This window comes from Sciurus carolinensis, chromosome 16 (assembly GCF_902686445.1).
Source record: "Sciurus carolinensis chromosome 16, mSciCar1.2, whole genome shotgun sequence".
In the NCBI taxonomy this organism is placed as follows: Eukaryota; Metazoa; Chordata; class Mammalia; order Rodentia; family Sciuridae; genus Sciurus; species Sciurus carolinensis.
In genome coordinates this window covers 66,343,977-66,355,822 of record NC_062228.1, presented here as the reverse complement: position 1 = coordinate 66,355,822, position 11,846 = coordinate 66,343,977, and the positions used below count along the sequence as shown (strand labels likewise).

The 11,846-nt window shown below is 40.2% G+C and overlaps 1 pseudogene; it reads right to left on the bottom strand.

The window, feature by feature from the left end:
• Positions 1 to 1,635: 1,635 nt before the first annotated feature.
• LOC124966240 (deoxynucleotidyltransferase terminal-interacting protein 2-like) lies at positions 1,636 to 11,301 on the bottom strand (annotated as a pseudogene).
• Between the last annotated feature and the right edge of the window lie 545 nt (positions 11,302 to 11,846).

The window sequence follows — 11,846 nt, the reverse complement described above, 5'->3', positions numbered from 1 at the left end:
TGGCTCTGATGCAGTCACTCCTAGACCCAAGCGACCCGCCGGACCTCTCCTCCTCTTCCTCCGGGCAACCCCCCGGTGTTCGGAAGCGGTCACTCTGGGTCCAAACAGCTCGCCACACAGCTCCTCCCCAGGCAGCCACCCGGAGCTCCAGTGGCTGCTCGAGTCCAAGCGCTATGCTGAGCCGCCTCCTCTACGATGATCCCAGTTGTCTGTGTTTACCGCTCCAGCGGGGGGGAGGGGCGTCTCGCAGAGCAACTCCACTTCACAAATTCCCTGCGTTCCGGGGCTACCGCCCCATCCGGGACGCCTCCCCAACAGGAGAGACTCACCCGGCAGCTTTGAGTTGGTCCCAAGTCTCTCACTATCTCCTCTTTTGAATCTTGCGTCCTGGAGCAGCGTGAAATGCAGCCGCCCTCTAGTCCGCCATCTTGGCCTGCTTCACTCTTTTTTTAAAGTTTTTTTAAGGAAGAAAGGTTTATTCTGACTCAGTTTTCATTTCATGGTTACTTGTCTGCCTCTCTTTGGACCTATGGTTAGGCAGAATGTCATGGTGTGAATGCATGACGAGGCAAAGTTGTTCACCTCATGGCAGCTGAGATGTGCAGAGAGAGGAAGGGGCCAGCGTTCCCACACCCCTTCAGAGGTATGCCCTGATGATCTGACTTCTGTCCACTAGGTTCACCTCCTGACAGTGCCACAGGCTGACAACCAAACTTTTAGCATATGGGCCCTTGGGAGACATTTAAGATCAAAACTGTAACAAATGTGTATTTGTTTTGTGTAACAAATACACAAAACATATTTTGTCACAATTGCATTTCTGAGGTATAGAATAATTCAATCAATTGTAGCAGTCACCAATCAAAATGGTTTGAAAATCTAATAACAGTTAATAAGTTACCCCTTGAACTTGAGAATAACTGGGTCAGTCTTCAGTCATCTATGCCTAAATTGAAGAAATGTCTGCCAGCAACATCTTCTGATAGAAGTATAAAGGGCAAATTAAATGTTATTTCTTCCTGTTTGATATTTTTCTCATGAGATTTTTATCATAGAGTAGAAGGCAAAACGTTTTTTAAAATCAAAAGCTGGGCTGGGGATACAGCTCAGTTGGTAGAGTGCTTGCCTCGCAAGCACAAGGCCCTGGGTTCAATCCCCAGCACTGCAAAACAAACAAACAAACAAAAGCTTTTCTATAAAAAGAATAGACATAGATATTTCCTTAATTCTACCTTTCAGTGTTTTCAGTTCTATTATTCACTAGGTTGCTTGTGACCCCAAATAGTAAAGATAAAATATGAAATTTTTAATTTATTGAATCTTAAGTGATATGCTGGGAAGAGAGAGCCTGTAAATAGTTATGTAAAGGAAGGTACAACTCGCCAAGAAGCATTAATAAAAATGACCAGCACTCCTTGGTGACAGAAAGCAGCTTCACCAGGATGCCTGTGTGTACCACTGAAGAGGAGATAAGGTGAGTCTCTTCAACTTGTGACCAAACTAAAACTACACTGTTTAATCCTGTTTTGCTTGGAACACAATAAATCTAGATAAAATCAAGCATTCCTCCTGTTTGAATTGCCAAGGAATAGAACAACTGAAGTGCATCTTATACCTTTTCTCCAAACTTTCAATGGAGGTTTCTTTATCTTTTTTTTTTTTTTTTTTTGTGGTGCTGGGGTTTGAATCCAGGGCCTTATGCTTGTGAGGCGAGCACTCGATCAAGTGAGCTATATCCCCAGCCCCTTCTTTATCTTTTAAGACATCTTTAGTTTCACTTAGTTCTTTGGTTTTATGCTAACATATGTTTGCTCCAAGAACACTTATTCTTTCTTTTTCAATAGTGACATGTTTACTGGAAATAAGCAGATCTCTGTATCCCAACTTCACCAAATTTCTTTTTAGTTGAAATAACTCAGTTTCAGTTTCCTCATCAGTAAAATAGGGCTCTTCAGTGCTGTCACAGCAGGTAAACTGAAGATCACTGGTTTTGTGGAAATGTCTATTAGAGTTCACAAAGAGGCAAAGAACCAATATCAGAAACTTTCTGAAATGGGGACCTAATTGTAGACTATAGGACATCACCTGTCCCCTCTCTCTTTCTCTCTCTCTCTCTCCCTCATACACACACACACATACACAGGCAAAATCATGTAGTAATTATAGTATTATTTATGCATCTTTGATCTTTTTAGTGTTTTGAACTTACTAAAAAACTTTGTACTTCTAAATATCTGTAATTTTCTTTAAATAACCAAGCACTGGAAACTTGATAAAAATGTGAATTATAAAAATGGTTGAGGTTCTTTTCCACTTGAACAGTCTAAGCCTGGATGGATCTTTTGTAGCCACACCTACTTTTATTTCAAGGGACATGTGATGGATTCTCTGTTAATCAACTTTATTTCCAAACAAAAATCTCTATACAAACAGGATCAGTCTTTATTAAATTACATGATGATGTTAGTTTTTAAAACCCATTTAACAAAGAGGTGACATAAAATATTATGGTGTGCTTGGTGAGTCTTAGTTGTAGAATTTCTTCTTATGGAATTTTTTCTTGCTGCATTTGCTACTTTTTCAGCCCTGATCTGAGTACTTCCTTCAGTTATATCTTCTGAATTCAGAATCAGCCAGTAGTCTTTCCACCGTAGTTCTTTACCTTTGCTTCGTGGGAATTCGTGAATGATAGAAGTCAGCTGGATTGTCAACAATGGTTCTGACCTGGAAATACTTAGGAAAGCCATCATTTTTCCTGTAGAATCTTTTTGGCTTCATGCTTGCTCTCATCTTCAGAGCTCTGAGATCATTTTTCAGTTCATCTGTCAATTCTTGAGCTGTCATACCAAACCAGCCATCACCTGCTGTTTTTTGTCACTCTTTCCTGTGTTTTTTCTGAAGCTGACATTTTGAATCACTGTACTGTGGGATGCAATGGTTTTTTTCAAAATCAGGCGTAATGATGGCTTTCTGCAGAAGCTCATTTTTCTTCTTCTCCTGATCTGTGTTAGAGTTTTCTTGTTAGGCTGTAGTTTGTCGGCTTTGATATTAATATACAAACCACCTAACTGCTTGATACTCAGACCACGATCTGTGCTGCCTCTTGTCAATTTCAGAAGTTTAGACTTTGTGTTATTTAGTAAGTCATCTTCATTACTACACTCATCATCTTCATCTCTGTCATTGTCTGATAGTTCTTCACTGTTTTCATCATCTTCCTCCTCCTCTTTTTCTTCCCCAATGGCAACTTCACTTGCTTTGTCTTCCTCTTCCAAATACAAATTTCTGCCAGCACTCAACCCAGGAGTTGTGTCAATTACAAACAATGCATTTTTGCAAGATGTATTTCCTGAGTCTCTCTACTTAATAACTCCCTTTGGTCACTATTTTCAATGAAACACAAAGCGTCCTCTTCACTTTCACTGTTTTCAGACTGCTGGCTAATAAAACAGAACTAATAAAACAGAGTCACTTATCTCCTGAGAAGTGTTGAGCTCAGACTTGGAGAGTTTGGTATCACAGTCTAGACTTTCACTCCTTTTGCTGTTGTCTTCACTGACATCTATTCTTGAAGATTCTTCATCATCCTCCCTGAACTTCGTCATGTCACTTGTTTTTATGGTGCTTTTTCTCTCTTCACTCCATTTGTACACTTCACAACTGCAAATGTTTTTCTGATGATTTCATTATAGCTTCACAGTTCAGATTTGACTGCTTTGATATGGTTTTCTTTTGGGGGGTTGAATGTTTCTTAGACACTAATTGTTGAAGACTCATGCCTGAAGTTCAGAAAGACTGAACTGAGAACCTTTCTCATTAATTTTTTCACCTCATCTATTATTCCACTGTCCTCTTTAAGAGATGTTGTTTCTCTAAGAGATGCAACATTGGTCTGTTTTTCTTCCCTTACATTAAGATGTCAGTGTTTTTGCACTGTTAGTACTTTATTTGAATTTCTGTGGAAGGGATTGATACCGCCGTTTACTGGTGACGAGTTCTGCTCCTTCTAATGTTGAAGATTGAACACTAGAGAAGCACGCCAAGGCAAGCATATTAAGCAGGTTTTATTTAAAGGTAATAGTACAGACTTCTCCCGGCAGGAAGGAGGGGGCCATGGCTGATGTTCTAAAGTCCCCAGAAGTGAGCGCACCCTACATCTTTTATAGGTTAAAATCTCTTTTGTTCTCCAGTTTTTCCCCCCCTTATCTCTCTCTCTCTCTCTCCTGCCTATGTGACTAGGCCTGGTTTTGTGTTAAGTGAGAAGCCATGGGGAAGGGGAGGGCCAAGGTGATTCAGGCAGGTAAGGGCCCAGGGGGCATTCATTAGCAACTCCTTGCTTGCAGTCCTTGATAAAGGCAGGTAAATTTGGTAATCAATGGGCTCCGGAGATCCTTGACATTCCATTCTTCCAGGGGCAGTCTCCAACTTCCAGAGGCAGATGGCTTCATGGCTTTATTTCCTCGAATTGACCCGATTTCCTATTTCTACACTAACTACCTGTCCTTAGTTCTGGCTTCAGGATCATCATTAAAGTCATTATATGATGGGGACTGTGTCTGCCATGCTGCTTGGCAAGGGCCAAGCATGGGGAGGGGCTTGGCAGGGCCGCCATTCCAGGAAACTGCCGCTGCCATCTCTCCTAGGAGTCGGGTGTTTTCTTGTAATATCACACTTATAACTATGCAACTGCAAATCATATTCCTTGGATTGTTGTGATAAGAATTTAGCCTCAATGAATCTGCAGAACTTGGAGGAGGATGAGGAATGCTTTAAAAAATGTACCAATATCACATATAAGTTTAAAAGTGCAGCCTTTGAGGAGTTCTTCAGAAAACTACAGATACAGGAATTGCTTGTTTCTATGCTGACCACACCTGCCCCAGTTAATTCTTTACCAGTAAAGAGCCTGACAAACAGAACAGGAGACTTATTGTCCCCACAGTACTAGGACCGCCCTACTTAGCCTACAAGATTGGGGGACATTTGTGGTATTCACCCAGAGGGAAACAAGTGAATAAGTATAAGCAGATCCACCTCTTCCCTATACAGTAGTGTACAATAAAAATGGTGAATAAATAATTAGTATCACATATGAATTATAATAGGTAGAGGATAAATCAATGACATAAAGACTAATAGGATAAAATTAAGTACTCACACTGATTGTTTGGCAGTAAATAACCTAACTTAGTCTTAACTGAGCTTGTTTAGGTAATAGAGTAGACCTTTAAGGTTAAATCAAAAACATAGTAATATGAACTAAAGATTAGTGCATGTTTTGCTTAGCAGTTTGGTAAATTTAGCTTAAAACAAAATAGAGTCACTATGCTGACAATAGGTCTGACACGGGAGGGTGAACAAAGTCCAGTGGGATGAAAAGAGGAAAACACCTTGTTAGGCCAGATGTTAGGGGCAGTTTTGGTTCGTCGATAACTCCCAGAAAAACGCTCCGCAGACACAGGTCCCACACGAGGAACTTTTTATTTTATGCGAACCAATCGTGCCCGCTCGGGGGGAAAGGGGAAAGGAAAAGAAAGAAAATGGCACAGGGTTTCTTTTTAGTTATGGGAATTTCTCGGGCTGGGAGGAACCAATCACGGAGGAGAATTATTACAGACTGATGGACCAATGACATATTAGAACGTAATGTGGGAGGCAGGAAGGTTATGGCAACTTAAGTCAGAAATTCCTGTAACGGGAGAGGCGGGCGTAACGCAGATTGACAGGTGGTTCCTGTAGCGGGAGAGAAAGGTGGCTTTATACCTAACATTCCCCCATTTCTTTTTTTATAAAAAATAAAAAATTTTGCTCTCCAGTTCTCTTTGAAGCCTTCTCTCTCTTTCCTGCCTAGGTGACTGGGGTTGGTTTTGCAGGTGAGATGTAAAATGTTCATTCTACTTCTAGGCTTCCAAAGGCAGATATTTTCATGGACTTCATTTTCTCGATTTGACTGATCTATTTCTACACTAATTGCCTGTTCCCAATTCTGACTTCATTTACCCCTCTAATACTAGGAACTCCTTCACTGCTGTAGGGAAAAGGGGTGATGACCGATCTGACTTCTTCGAGCTGGAAGTGGACAGCATGGGGCAAGCAGTTTGGAGGTTCCGTTTTAGAAATCGGTTCAATTGAGGGGTTCATGGTAGAAGTCTGGTTGTGGGAGAGCAGGCTGTAAAGGCATCCGGGGATGTGTGCTTCTATGAGAGAAGAGCAAAAAGACATGAGTACTGAAATGAGATTGACACATTATAAATGTTGCAGAATCTGGATCATGCCAATGAATATCTTAAAGATGACAGAAGTTAATAATTCCTCACGAGGGGGTGGAAGAACTGCGAAGTTTTTCCCATAACAAGGCCTAGCAAAGGCTGGAGAGGACAGGCCTTCATTTGGGAGCTTTAATATTGTCTAGGTTATCAGGAATGTGAACATAACATTTAGTAGAGATCTCTATACTTCTGTTACTAGCAAACATAGATTAAGCCTATTTGTGTCTGTAGGCCTTAAACTGACTAAAAACTTCTGACTCTAGCAGTTTCTCTTGATAGTTACTATTATTTTTAATTGCCCAAGAATGGCTATACTTTGTTTTTTTTTATTATTTTATTGTAAACAAATGGGATACATGTTGTTTCTCTGTTTGTACATAGCGTAAAGGCATACCATTTGTGTAATCATAAATTTACATAGAGTAATGCTGTTTGATTCATTTTGTTATTTTTTCCCTTCCCCCCACCCCTCCCACCCCTCTTTTCCCTCTATACAGTCCTTCCTTCCTCCATTCTTGCCCCCCTCCCTAACCCTAACTCTAACCCTAACACTAATCCCTCCCACCCCCCATTATGTGTCATCATCCACTTATTAGTGATATCATTCATCCTTTGTTTTTTTGAGATTGGCTTATCTCACTTAGCATGATATTCTCCAATTTCATCCATTTGCCTGCAAATGCCATAATTTTATCATTCTTTATGGCTGAGTAATATTCCATTGTATATATATACCACAGTTTCTTTATCCATTCGTCAATTGAAGGACATCTAGGTTGGTTCCACAATCTGGCTATTGTGAACTGAGCAGCTATGAACATTGATGTGGCTGTATCTCTGTAATATGCTGATTTTAAGTCCTTTGGGTATAGGCCAAGGAGTGGGATAGCTGGGTCAAATGGTGGTTCCATTCCAAGTTTTCTAAGGAATCTCCACACTGCTTTCCAGAGTGGCTGCAGTAATTTGCAACCCCACCAGCAATGTATGAGTGTACCTTTCTCCCCACATCCTCGCCAACACCTGTTGTTGCTTGTATTCTTGATAATCACCATTCTAATTGGGGTGAGATGGAATCTTAGGGTGGTTTTGATTTGCATTTCTCTCATTACTAGAGATGTTGAACATTTTTTCATTTGTTTGTTGATTGCTTGTAGATCTTCTGTGAAGTGTCTATTCATTTCCTTAGCCCATTTGTCGATTGGATTATTTGCATTCTTGGTGTAGAGATTTTTGAGTTCTTTATAGATTCTGGAGATTAGTGCTCTATCTGAAGTATGATTGGCAAAGATTTTCTCCCACTCTGTAGGCTCTTTCTTTGCATTGCTGATAGTTTCCTTTGCTGAGAGAAAGCTTTTTAGTTTGAATCTATCCCAGTTATTGATTCTTGCTTTTATTTCTTGTGCTATGGGAGTCCTGTTGAGGAAGTCTGGTCCTAAGCCGACATGTTGAAGCTCTGGACCTACTTTTTCTTCTATAAGATGCACAGTCTCTGGTCTGATTCTGATGTCCTTAATCCATTTTGAGTTTAGTTTCCTGCATGGTGAGAGATATGGGTTTAGTTTCATTCTGTTGCATATGGATTTCCAATTCTCCCAGCACCATTTGTTGAAGAGGCTATCTTTTCTCCATTCCATATTTTTGGCCCCTTTGTCTAGTATGAGAAAATTGTATTTATTTGGGTTTGTGTCCGTGTCCTCTATTCTGTACCATTGATCCACCTTTCTATTTTGGCACCAATACCATGCCGTTTTTGTTACTATTGCTTTGTAGTAGAGTTGAAGATCTGGTATTGCGACACCCCCTGCTTCACTCTTTCTGCTGAGGATTGCTTTAGATATTCTGGGTTTTTTATTCTTCCAGATGAATTTCATAATTTCTTGCTCTATTTCTGTAAGGTACATCATTGGGATTTTAATTGGAATTGCATTGAATCTGTATAGCACTTTTGGTAGTATGGCCATTTTGACAATATTAATTCTTCCTATCCAAGAACATGGGAGATCTTTCCATCTTCTGAGGCTTTCTTTAATTTCTTTCTTTAGTGTTCTGTAGTTCTCACTGTAGAGGTCTTTGACCTCTTTTGTGAGATTGATTCCCAAGTATTTTATTTTTTTCGAAGCTATTGTGAATGGGGTAGTTTTCCTAATTTCTCTTTCTGAAGATTCATCACTTATGTATAAAAATGCCTTAGATTTATGTGCATTGATCTTATATCCCGCTACTTTACTGAATTCACTTATGAGATCTAAAAGTTTTCTGGTGGAATTTCCTGGTTCCTCTAAGTATATAATCATATCATCAGCAAACAGGGAGAGTTTGAGTTCTTCTTTTCCTATTCGTATCCCTTTAATTTCTTTGGTCTGTCTAATTGCTCTGGCTAGAGTTTCAAGGACAATATTGAAAAGAAGTGGTGAAAGAGGGCATTCCAGCCTTGTTCCAGTTTTAAGGGGGAATGCTTTCAGTTTTTCACCATTTAGAATGATATTGGCCATGGGTTTAGCGTAGATGGCCTTTACAATGTTAAGGAATGTTCCCACTATCCCTATTTTTTCTAGTGTTTTGAGTATACTTTGGTTTTAACTGATTTGCTAGGTGTTTAAGATCAAGCTGGTCAAAGTGACCTGTTCCTGTCTGTTAAAGAGTCAGCTGAGTTTCCACAGGGGTCACTCATAGAGAACTTAAGAGCAGCTTCTTAGCTCCATTAGTGCCATTTGGTTAGGCAGGGTCTTCTTGATGAGGTGACTTTCCTTGAAAGCGTTAGGGATGTCTCCCTTTTTCTGTGACCCTCCTCTGCAGCAGATGCACTAAGTGACTTTTTCTCTAGCAGTCTCATCAATCTCCTTGCTCAGGAGGTTGTGTGACCCAGAGTTGCAAAGCTCCTTGGAGAAGTCCTCTTGTTCCCTGGGTTCAGTCTGACTTTGAGGGCAAGACCCAAATATGGAGTTTTCTTGACCTCTGCATTTAATCTCTGTCTCTAAGTTTGATCTTAACCATCAAGCAAGTCAGTCTCACCAGTCATAAAGTAAGAGTACTGGGCTTTAGCTTTAATGTCTATAACTTTACAGTTATTTACCCCCTTTTTTCTAATTGTGGTTTACATTATCTGTTCTATAGGTGATGACTTACTATTCCAAGTTAATTTACGGTGTTCACTCTTGAAGCAGTACTTCTGCAAAATATTGATCAGGCAGCAATTAGAGTTTACAAGGAAAATACAAAATGGAATTACCAACAGTAAAACATTCAGTTTGTGCAATAGCTATCTTGAATTTTGGCTGAGTTCCATTTGTGCTACTGCATATTACACTCTTTCTTAAATGTCATTTTACATATACCCTATTGATGACAGGTCCTATAATAGAATATTAAATGATAGGTTTACCTTTACAGACAAGTTTAATTTGGAGAACAGCAGCTTGATAAATTTTCTGCTTTAAAGGCTTGTATACCTGGAAAATATGAACACATTTAATATAGAAAGAATAATGTTTTTAAGTATGTTACTTCATGGAATAACCTTATAAATTAATCAGATGTCTCTAACAAACACATTTGAGTAATCTCATACATGTTGACTCCAATTCACTCATCTTATTGTAGAAAAAACAAGATATTAGACAAGTGTACCAATAGTATTTGCTGTCTCTTTTCTGTTGAAGAAAATTCCTAGAAAAATTGATGTTAGACATTTTATAAACATTAATATTTTATTAGTTTGACCACTTAGAGACTTGTGAGTTAATTTTAATGACATTTTTATTCTATTAGTTTACCCAATTTAAATTGAACCTCATTAAATCACGTGAATTGAAAATATTTGGATCCATTTTTAAAAATTTAATTTTTATGCGTGCTTATATTTAACACAAAAGCAAAGGCCTTATAATATTTATCTCCATTGTAATGTAATGGATGTTCAAAAATAACTCTAGAGTTGGATAAAAAGAACTGATCAAAAATCATTAACCTAGGTCTGTAGGATCAAAATTGTGAGCTCAAAAATAGAGTATTTAAGAAAAACAAAGTCCTAGAAGAAAAATGATAATGGTTATTAATTAAAGCATGAGAAAATGAGAAGGAGAGAAAAGTTGAAAGGGAGAAAAGTATTCTGAGTTGTAGCCCAGGAGAAATTTAAAATGGACACTTTTTTTTCTTGGGTTTGAAACTGGTCTCCTACTGAGCCTTTCTTCATTTACATTTCAATGTAACCCTTGACTGAGATCTGAATCTGAAAGGGGCTAATACGTTCTAGCAGAGACTTGATGCTTAGGTCCTTTTAATTTCTTGAGCCTGCAGGGAGAGCTAAGAAAGAAAGAAAAGATTTGAAAATAAGGAATCAGCCAAGAGAACATGTTCAGGTTTTACTCCCTCCATGTCAGCCACCTCCAGTAAAGGAGCTAGAATGTGTGTACGAGACCGTGTGGTTGGGGGACTTGGTGGGCTGAATGGAGGAGCGGAAGGAGAAACAGAATGAGGCAAAGAAGAAGAATGGACAGGGGCTTCTACAGGAGGAGGCTTGTAAGGAGATGACTCATCAGTTGGATTGAACTCGGAAGGGAAAGAAGGGTTAAAAGGTGGGTGAGAAGCCAAGAGAGGTTTAGCAAGAAAGAAAGGAAAAACACGAAGGGGAAAAGTTCCTTTCCATTCACCAGGTTGCCCACATATGTACTTAATTATAACTAGTATAATTAGGCATATAATTTTACCTAGTATAAAACTAGAATTTAGGGTGTCATAAATAGACCATTCTGACTTACTATGTAAAGGACAATTTAGCTCTGATTCAGGGAATAGGTGAAGGGGTTTGAGATGATTTAATAAGCATCTCAGGGGCGAGTTTTCTGGGCTGGATGTTTTGAATTCCATGGTAATCTGAGACCCACCTGGCTAGTGGATTTGGCGTCCCAGAAACCACAGTGCCAGGCAACGAGAGGTTAGAACAATGATTTGGTCGTCACCTGAAATCAATGTTTAACCGGGCAAAGAGCCGAGAGAGTTTGAAGACCTGGCCAGGATTTCGAGCGAGAGCCATGAGGGGGGGAAGCTGCAGGGCGGTGAGAGGGAGCCGTGAGGCGAGCAGCAGCAGAAGAGAGCGAGCTTCAAATCCCGAGAAAGAATCTCAGCACCATAAAATTCAGACATCCACCCAACAACTAAGACCAATTATGAGGACCAAGGAGGTACCCCCACACCTTGGCAGTTGAGCGGCGGGAGCCACGAGGAGGGAAGCCGCAGGGCGGCAAGAGGGAAGTGCGGGCGAGCGGCGAGAACTGCAAGCCGGCGGAGGGAACTGTGGGGACGGCCGCTTCTCAAATAAGGAGGGGACTGCTGCGGGTGGCCAAGATGTGTTTAAATGGTCAGGGGCCTGCCTAAGGGGAACTCACCAATTTTGGAGTCCGGTGTTGTATGCAGAAAACTGGGCATCCAGGTAAATCGAAGGTGAGCCTGAATCTGCGGGCGCAGGAGCCATTGGATGGGATTCCGCTTGCTTAGTTAGCGGAAAAAACCCATCCCGGGTCTTTCGGCACCAGATGTTAGGCCAGATGTTAGGGGCAGTTTTGGTTTGTCGATAACTCC